The 9467-nt window shown below is 34.6% G+C and overlaps 1 protein-coding gene across 1 annotated transcript in view; it reads right to left on the reverse strand.

The window, feature by feature from the left end:
• Nucleotides 1-9467, reverse strand: part of CENPP (centromere protein P) — a 123193-nt gene that overhangs the window by 88120 nt on the left and 25606 nt on the right. The gene's annotated exons all lie outside the window — the stretch shown is intronic.

The following is a 9467-nucleotide window of genomic DNA, read 5'->3' on the forward strand; positions in this document are numbered from 1 at the left end:
ATTATTTCCTGAAATAATTTAGCTGTGAGAATCACCATTTTCAACATCAAAAAAATGGAAAAAATGAAACCATACATCATGCCACCAATGTTTACATTATACTTTACATGTAGGAAAGCGTGAAAGGCTACGCAAATTGTTGTGAGCAAATCTATTAGAATTTTTAAAGAGTTTCAGGCAAGTTTGATTTGGATTTTTCTGAAACTTATCTTAGTTATTTTCGTTTCTGATGTAACAACTAAGATATTAACAAGGTAAGAAAATCCTCATAAGCTCATTAATATAAGCTTTAAGAATATATAGGGTTTAAGAACACCTGGTTGTAAAATTCTGGATACAAAATTTAGTGAATTATTAAGTTGGGTTCTTTGGTCAACTAACTCAAGAAACCTGTTTCTCTTTCCCCTTATCCTTTTCCACATTCTGAGCAGGCATAGTATTAATGCCAAATTATTTTGTAGTCACACAAATTTACAGTGCTGCAGAATTTATCTTCCCCTTACTCTCTTTATTAAAAAAAAAAAGCTTATCAACATACATCAACCTCAAGTACCTGTGGTTTCACAAAGGAGGAATATATGTTTGTCTTCATTACTATATATAAATACACTTATCAAAACTACTGTTACACATACATAAATTTAAGAAAACATCAATTATTTTTGGTTATTAAACACATAGCATACTTACATATTCATAACCTTCATCTATTTCAGACTTTAAGTATAAGTGAATAGTGCTCAAAATGCAAATATAAATTAACAGACTTATTATTAAAGCCTTGCTCAGCTTCAAAAATAGAACACTATTCAAATATATTACCAGTATTTATCACAAACATCCTGCCTTTTAAAAACATTAATGAAGCGAACCTTAAGTTTAGTTTTAAAGTAGAATTAATGAAATTGTCTTCGTAGCAAGTATTTACAGACATTTCTTAAATATATATCAAACTGATAAAACAGCTCAAGTTTTCAATATTTACTACATTAACCACTTCCAGGTGGAACATGAGAATTGTATTGCAAGCTCATCCACCATAGCTCACTTTTCAGTTAATATTCATTGTTTCTCATCTGTGGCAAACAATACCATTCTTTAAAAAAAGATTTATGGTTGCCCAGGGACTAAAGACTTGCTAGCCTTACAATTGTACCAGGGCAGTCAGAAGTTATAATAAAGTACAGGATTAATGGATACCTAGGTAAATACAATTTCCTCTGGTAAGACTGGACATGGCTTCTGCAAAAGCCATGGTGCTTTTACACTGCAACTCTGTTTCTTTGAAGTTCCTAGAATTCGATGGAGGAATTATGAAGGATGTGGAAAAGTGAGATCATGATTCAACCTTTCTAAAGAAATTTCTGTAAGGTCTTTAAGGAAATTAGGCTGCCACTGATGTGACAGCACAGAGAAAATCAAATAAAACGTAAGAAATGCCATGAGTTTAATTCTTGCTGTGGAGGAAGCCCACGGGTGGAAGTATTGCAAAGAGTCTCTGCAGGGAATTTATTCAAGGTAATTCACTTGCAAAAGATAGACAAATTGGGCTGAGAAGTGAAATGACAGTACAGATGCTAAAGCCCAATGAAGAATGATTTTAAAAGGGTCTCAGGATGCTAAAATAGCCAATGTCATTCAACATTTTAAAATAGAAAGTTATATCAATCGAAAAGATGTTACCAGTTTCACATAAAAAGTAATTAAGCATGAGCTGACCACCACCACTCAGGAGCAAGACTCCCAAGTAATTTAGACTCTCAAGTAGTTCAACAAAAACACTGGCTTAGTATCTACAAGCAGTAAAAAGAAAATTCAAACAGAGAGTAACTAGGGAGAAACAGAAAGTGGGAGATATCTTTAGGTTCCTATGCACATCCATGGCTAACCCAGACATTAAACATGCTATTGATTTCCAAGCCCTTCAGGTAGATGTAATCTCTACACGTGGCATAATTAGAAAAGGAACAGAGAAAAGTAATAGGCCACCAAAGATATGGAATGGCTGCTTTATAAGTAGCACTGAGTAGGTATTTCTCAGAAAAGATCCATTAGAGGTTGTTAGGTGGTAAGTGGTAAGCTGAAAATAGCTGGAGAATGGAAGAATATTTGGAAACATGACAAGAAAAGAATCGGACATGCTTGTCCCACTCTGTCTTCTCAAAGCACCTGCTTATGGCTACTTTTGGAGAAAGGATATTGTACACTAAACTGGATTTTGAATCCCACACCCAGTTCTACGTTCTCACAATTTGTGTTAACATATTGGTACAGCTCTTCTCTACTAGTGTATGTTTATTGCCTTGATATATTTTAACTCAAAGCTTTAAGCACTAACAGATTAAATTTGGGAACAGCATGTCTACAGTGCTTGATGTTGCAGTGCTCCTGAAGCAGACAGACACCCACACTGTTCAGGTACACAAAGCAGCCCAGCCACATAAGTGTGGAGCTCTGTATAAACCAGTACCCACTACATAACCGCATGGAGTCTGCCATCAAAACATAAATGCTTCATGCTTACGCTGTTATTTACTTTCAGAATATTATATAGTCTTTTTAAGCAGGGAATAGACTCAAACTACAAGCAAAACATGCATTTAAATGCTACCTATTTTACCAGCAAAGCCTAACAAGTCTCAGACACCCTAATTAGTTTATTTACAGAGGACTCAGTAAATGCAGAAGCAAAGCCTGATCATTGTGTCTGCATTAGCAATTGGTGAAGCATTAGGCTGGACAAGTAGAGCAAAATACTTGTGATGAGGCCATGAGACACACACTGTTTTTCTTAGGGAGATAAGCTGTACTTCAGACTACTTGTAGCCACTAATTAAAACCCATTAGTGTGCTGCTGTGGTTGCAGCACACCAGGTACATCCCTGAATACATACATCTTCTGTTTTGTTTCATCCAAAAAGTACTGTCCATGTACTTCAAAGAGTGCTGTGATGTGAAATAAGAGGCAGTAAATTAAGAGACTTATCAGGAGATTCACTTCAAAAACTCATCCGTGATTAAAACACTAAAATTAAATCACTAGGAGAAGCACAAGAAAAAACACAGGAAATAAGAAAAATGAAATCTCAGTTCTACTTTCAGGTTTGCATAAACTATTCTGAAAAAACATGTTTTCCAAGTTTCTTTTGTGTAAATGTTGATGGAACTTTCTTGAACTCTAAGTTACATATTCTCAGTATTATCCAAAGTTGTTAGCAAGGTTGTCTTAGAGCACTGTAGAACACTTGGACACTCATGGAAACCTATAGGGTGGGAAAAGCCTCACAGAATTCTAGTAAACATTCAGTTATGACTAAACTTTAATCCACAAAATTAAAGCTCCCAAAACTGACAAACAGATTTTATCACAAAGGTGAAAAGGTTATTGTAAAAATCCAAACAGTGGAAGAAAAATAACAGAAGTTTAATCCAACTGTCTACATTTCTTCCTCCAGCTTCAAAGCAGAGGTAACGTCATTTGCCTTTTTCCCATTTTCTTGGTATTTATTACTTATAAGGCTTATTTTTTGAGATATTTACTTCAGTATTCTGACAACAAAAATTACACGGATTAGGAAAGTAACTCCTTTATAGAAAACAGATGATTTACATTGCAAGTTTTCTGACTTGCTCTAACATACTCCACTGTTAAAATATGAATCAATTTCCTTCATTCCCAACTTGATCAGTGCAAGCAATAGACATAGGAATTTCCTATCTGAAAAGTATGAAAGGAGAACATACTATTTAATAATAATAAAAAAACCCCAAGTTATACAGCAAAAAAATTTTGCAATATTTTTCAGGTATTACTGCCAGAACTTATCAGCAACAAACCAAGTTGTGCATACAGTGCTGGAAGCTATTGAGTTCCACAGATATACACAGTTACTGTGTTTAAGACATTTTGTCTACCATTTACTTGTTTAACAACCTAATTGAAAAAGAAACATAAATAATACCTTGATCTCATAATTCAATGCATAAATTCATCATCTACAGAAGAAACAAATTAATCGACCTTCCTCTATTATTAAGTACATCACAAGGAAAAAAAAATCTGAAAAGTAGTCATAAACACGACAGTAAAGCAGATGCCATGAATAACATAAGGAAAAGATAACAAACACTGAAGTAAGATACATATAAAGACAAATGAGTGTCAGAGCAATGAGTCTAGAGTCCCTGTAGACATATTAATGTCTCTCAGCAAATGATATTATTATAAAGAAGTAATGATAATTCAGGAAGGAATTCTAAGCAACTTCAATAAATTGAGGTAGGATGACTTTTGATTCAGGATATAACTGATGATATATAAGCCAAGTTAAAGAGAACAGATGTTCAACAGAGGACTCTGTGTAAATAGCAGACAGTACCATTACTTCAGTTACCATTTCCATTTGTTAACAATGGTTTGATTTCTATATATTTTGCATCTTTTTAAAAATATGCTTTATTCATTTGTAACACAATAACTGATACAAGGAGGCTCTCTTCTAGAAGTGCAAGGAATAACAGCAATGTCTTCAGCTTAAAAAAATTCTGATTATAAATCAGAAACATATGGATGTTCATACAATCACTAGATCATTTTTCAGCTGCCTCTACTTTGCAGCTGGTGGCCCTAACAATGACCTGAACTAAATCTAATTCACCAAGCCTTGGAAATATTTGCAACTTTTAATAAAAATACAGGAGGTGTTTACGCATAACTATTTTATCTCCAGTACTTTTTTAGTCATTTGGCATCTTGAGTAATGTTCTACGTTTTCTTGTAATACATGGCCATTATCTTACAGTTAATACTATCTCCAAAGTCTCCTCTGTCCCTCAGCATGCTGAATTGGAATATATCAGAGGAGGATGCAGGAGTTCTGTCACACATACATGCAGCAGTCCAAGCATGCAGCTGCACTATCAAAGAGACAAAATTAACTTAAGAAGGTAATAGTAATCATGCCACACAGTCAAGCAGAAAAAGGTCTGCATTTTAGGAAAAGAAAATGAACTAAAGAACAATCCAGAATAATGGGGTTATTTATTTCAAATTTTAAAAAATGAGAAAAGAAGACTACAAACTGAACTGAGTTCAGTTTAAACATCAGTTCAAGCCTTTGTTCTCTTTAACAGCAAATCCATGTTTCACTGCTTGCAGATTATTTTGTAGATGTTCTCAGGCTGGTTCAATAACTACGTGTTACTCTAGACAACCTTTTCTATTATAATTATTCTAACCAAGAGCAGCTGGTCAATATTACAAAGTGTTCAATCACACTTCACACAATTTACATGCGAAGAAATATTGAAAATGAACTTTCCATATGGAGCAAAAAAATCACTTGCAAAAGAAAATTCATTATGTCTAGGTTGATAAATGCCCAAAAGTCTTTAAAGGCTTTCTTAATTTGTTTCCATCTCATTATGTCAGACATATTTCTGCCTAAGGGAAGACACTAATCTTCGAACATTCTGTATAAGTGACTCCCAGTGTTCATCAGGCATGGGGAAGCTAAGCAATAATCCATACATCCAAGAACACCTAAAACCAATAAAACCTAAAAGCTACAGAACTTGCCAATATTGTCCTTTAGAGACAAGAAGAAAGCCAAGCTCTTTAAACATCTGCAAAAATACACTTTCTTTGCCTTAATATAGAACAAATCAAAATAATTAAATATGGTTTATTTCATACAGAATACAGCAACCTTCCTTCAGTCTCCATTTTTCCTGTTCTTCCCTCTTAGAGTTCTGCCTCTCATCACACAATCATGATTCTTTGGATAGGCAGTGTCATTCCCTGCTTCCACATAATTCCTACAGGCACCCCAGAGAAGTAATTTCCAACCAGCAGCCTCTAAAGGGAGGAAAGGCTACCCAGTCTGATTGACTCTTTTCATGTCAATCAGTACTTCAGTGTCTCACAGGGATTTACCACAAAAAAGACTAAGTGCCACACACATAATTATTAGCAATCAACCCTCAGTTCCATTGTAAAAACACTAAAACAATGTTGAAAGTACAGAAAAGATCTCTCCTATAATTTTTGTACTAAGCTTAAGTACTAAGCAAAAAACACCTAACATAGTAAAAAATAATTAACATGCTAGCACCTATGAGAACTGGTAAGAAACACCCATGACAGGTTTTGCAGTATGCACCTGATTAGTTTTTAAGAAAACTGGTTGCTTTTTTGATCTGCCTTTCGAAGTGTTAGCAGAATGGTGAGAGCAGATATGAACACGTCATACTAAAGCTCTAATCAGAGCAGAATGTTCGAGGCCACTTCAAGCACAAGATAAACAGATTGAGCTGAACATCAGCCAGTTCAAATAATTCACAAAACCCACTCATCTGCCTGCAAAACAAAACCTTTCCTCAGTTCATTTGGAGCATTTTCAGCCTGATTTATTGCTTTACCTGCTCTAGACATAGAAACACTGATAAACATGAGATTACTTACCAAATGCTGAAGAAGATTTAATCATCAGCATACACAGCTCGCAGTTACCTTAATTTTTTTTTGTTGTTGTTGTGTTCCTCTATACCTTTCCTATCTCTGCTATCCATACCCATACAACTTTGGGTTTTTTTTGCTCCCAAAAACCTTTTCTTAGTCCCTGTCTATCCTGACAGAAGGCCACAAGGAACAAATTTTACATGTACATGCAAACATTTACATGCAAACATTTTCCCTTAAGTTTTTCTGCAAGCAGAATCCAGAGCATAGGTGTCCCTTTTTGGACTGACTTGGATTCCCTCTACTTGAAGTAAAAAGTATTTTACTCCATTTGCACCTTCAGCTATATCTCATATCCTTACGAAATTGTAGGGAAATAACTACTGTTAAAATTTATGCCAGGATTCCATTTCAACACAACTAGTAAAAGAACAATTTTAAATGCCCAACATTTTGAGTGAAAGTTTCATGTGGGAAAAGCCAGTCAGTGTATCTGAGATATCATGGGTTAAAAAAATAAAAAAATTAAAAAACCCAAAATGGCACACCTGGCAAATCAGAAAGCATTCCAAAATGTTTTCTGATTATCGAGGCCTTCTTAAAAAAAAAAATGGAGTTCAATTACTCGACAACAGAGCTTGTTTCAGCTTCCAGAAAAGAAGTCACCTTCTAAGTATAAAGATCAATGTAACTAGAGTCGAAGAATCAGGTACCTACATATCAAAGTTCTAAGCACATGCAGTGCCCAGAAAGCACACACTGTTTGCCAGGGAAAATATTTCCTTAATGCCAGTGTGTATGAACCACACTTCTCAGATGATTTTTCAGATTATTAGGATATTGCAGATGCTTCAAGCCCTTTTAAATATGAATAAAGCAGCACTGTTACAGAAAGAAGCAATATTATCATTCTCATGATGATAATATTAAGCTACTTGGGCCACCCCTTTTCCTTGGTCTGACAGGAGCATCTGCAACATATGCTGGTAACAATTGTTTTTGTCTGAAATTATTTGTTGCTACTTTTTCTTCCTAGAGTAAGGGATGACAAGCAGATGAAATATAAGACTAGTACTTTATTTGGCAGTGACAGTTTAAAGTGAAAGTAAAACTGAACTTTAAGGTAAAAATTCATGATAATCATGCCAAGGTAACAACTTACACTATCACTCTTCAAATGTATTTTTAAGTGTTCATTAATTTCTTTTAAATGCTTAAAGAACAGCAGTGAGTACCCACATTACACAGTGTTTTTGTGGTAAGCATACCACTGAAATCCCATGACCCTGATTAAAAACATTTTGACGTGTGACCTGCAGAAGCTATAACTAAAGCCCAACATATTACAGAGCCTCTTCTCCTTTTGCAGATCAAAACAAGTAACAGCTTTCTTGCATGAAGACTTCCTAAGTTTGAGGACTCATTTATCATTTATCAATTTTCGGTCATTTTTAGAAATCATCATAAGGAAAAAGCTAAGCTATGCCCATATAAAATCTAGGGTTGCAATACTTGCAAAATAAATTCTCATTAGATCATAAATATATTTAATATTCTACCCATGCTTTCAGCTTCAATAGTTAATACATTTCCCTTGGAACATGAATCCTTTGATTACATTCAAGCATTGGAAACACTTGGATGCCCCAGAAAATCTTAACCTGCTTGTTTGGCAGGAAGGGCTGTAGCTGGAAAGAGGTTAGGTACAAAGCAGAGCTGATGGTGTTACCTTTGAAATATGCATGAATCCATGAATGACGCAAGATGGTATTGACTCTGCATTTTTTTTGTCTGTTTCTCAGCAAAGCCATCATTCTGTCATACACAGTACTTCTGACAGCAATGTCAGAACGTTGTGCAGCAGAAAACACCTTTGTGTAACCTTGCCACTTCAAATTCTGTTATTAATATGATAAGGAACCTATGTGATTCAGAAGCCAAATCCCATAACTGAGCCCTTTATATTTTAATTATAAACCTACAACAAGATCACTATTACAGACCAAGCTCCAAGTGCAAACTATGACATTATTTTGTACATAAGTTAAATGAAAGTTTTCATAAAATACTAATGAGCTCAGAAAATGGTAATTGATGATAAACTGAAAATAAGTTTAGAGGACAAATGGCTGTAGCCATTTTACAATTTGCATATTTGCTACAGACATCTGGCTTCTAAACAAGGAAGCACTCAGAAGAAAACTTACCAAATAGGTCCACTGTTTATCTGTTATAAACATTACTCTGGCTGACAGTGCTAGCAAAAAAAATGAAGTCATAGAAATGAAAGAGAAACGTAAATCTGATTATATTCCCACTAGAATTTATTGCTACATAGTTTTTAAAGACTCAGAGAAACTACTTTGTAAACTTTCAAGCTGGTCATCTGGCTCACATTTGTACTGACTGCCAAGACTACATAATAAGGAAAAGAATGGGGGAGGAAGAAATGCATTAGAAATCCAGAAAATTGCTGCTTGTATTTCAGATGAAAATTCTACACCTGGACAGTGTTTATTAAGTTATCTATAGAACTGACATAGAACTTAACTCTAAATAAATACTTAATGTGAAAGCAGTTTTTCAATAAATTGCCTAACGAGTCATTCAGTGAAGCATTTAGACATGAATTACTCGTGTGAAGATCAATACACACAATTCTAAAAAATGTGTTTTGTTTCCACTCTTCAGACTGAGAAGTTTCCATTTTATATTTAGGTGAAACATCTCTAAACATATAAAACTTGTAATGAAACATTTTATTACTCATAAAATGTGACTAATATGGTATACATATGCTTTGGCTCTACCTCTGCCTCAGTCAGAAAGCAGCTGCTTTGTCTCCTAGCTAAACCACTAAACAAAATGGGTAACACATGCCCTGTTATAGACCTCTAGTTTGCACAATTAATATCTGATTTACAGAAAAAACCTTAGCAATTATAAGGGGCAAATCACCATAAAGCAGAAGGCTACCATTTTAACAAGTAATATCAGACGTAGGATG

This window comes from Calypte anna, chromosome 12 (genome assembly GCF_003957555.1).
Source record: "Calypte anna isolate BGI_N300 chromosome 12, bCalAnn1_v1.p, whole genome shotgun sequence".
Taxonomy (NCBI): domain Eukaryota; kingdom Metazoa; phylum Chordata; class Aves; order Apodiformes; family Trochilidae; genus Calypte; species Calypte anna.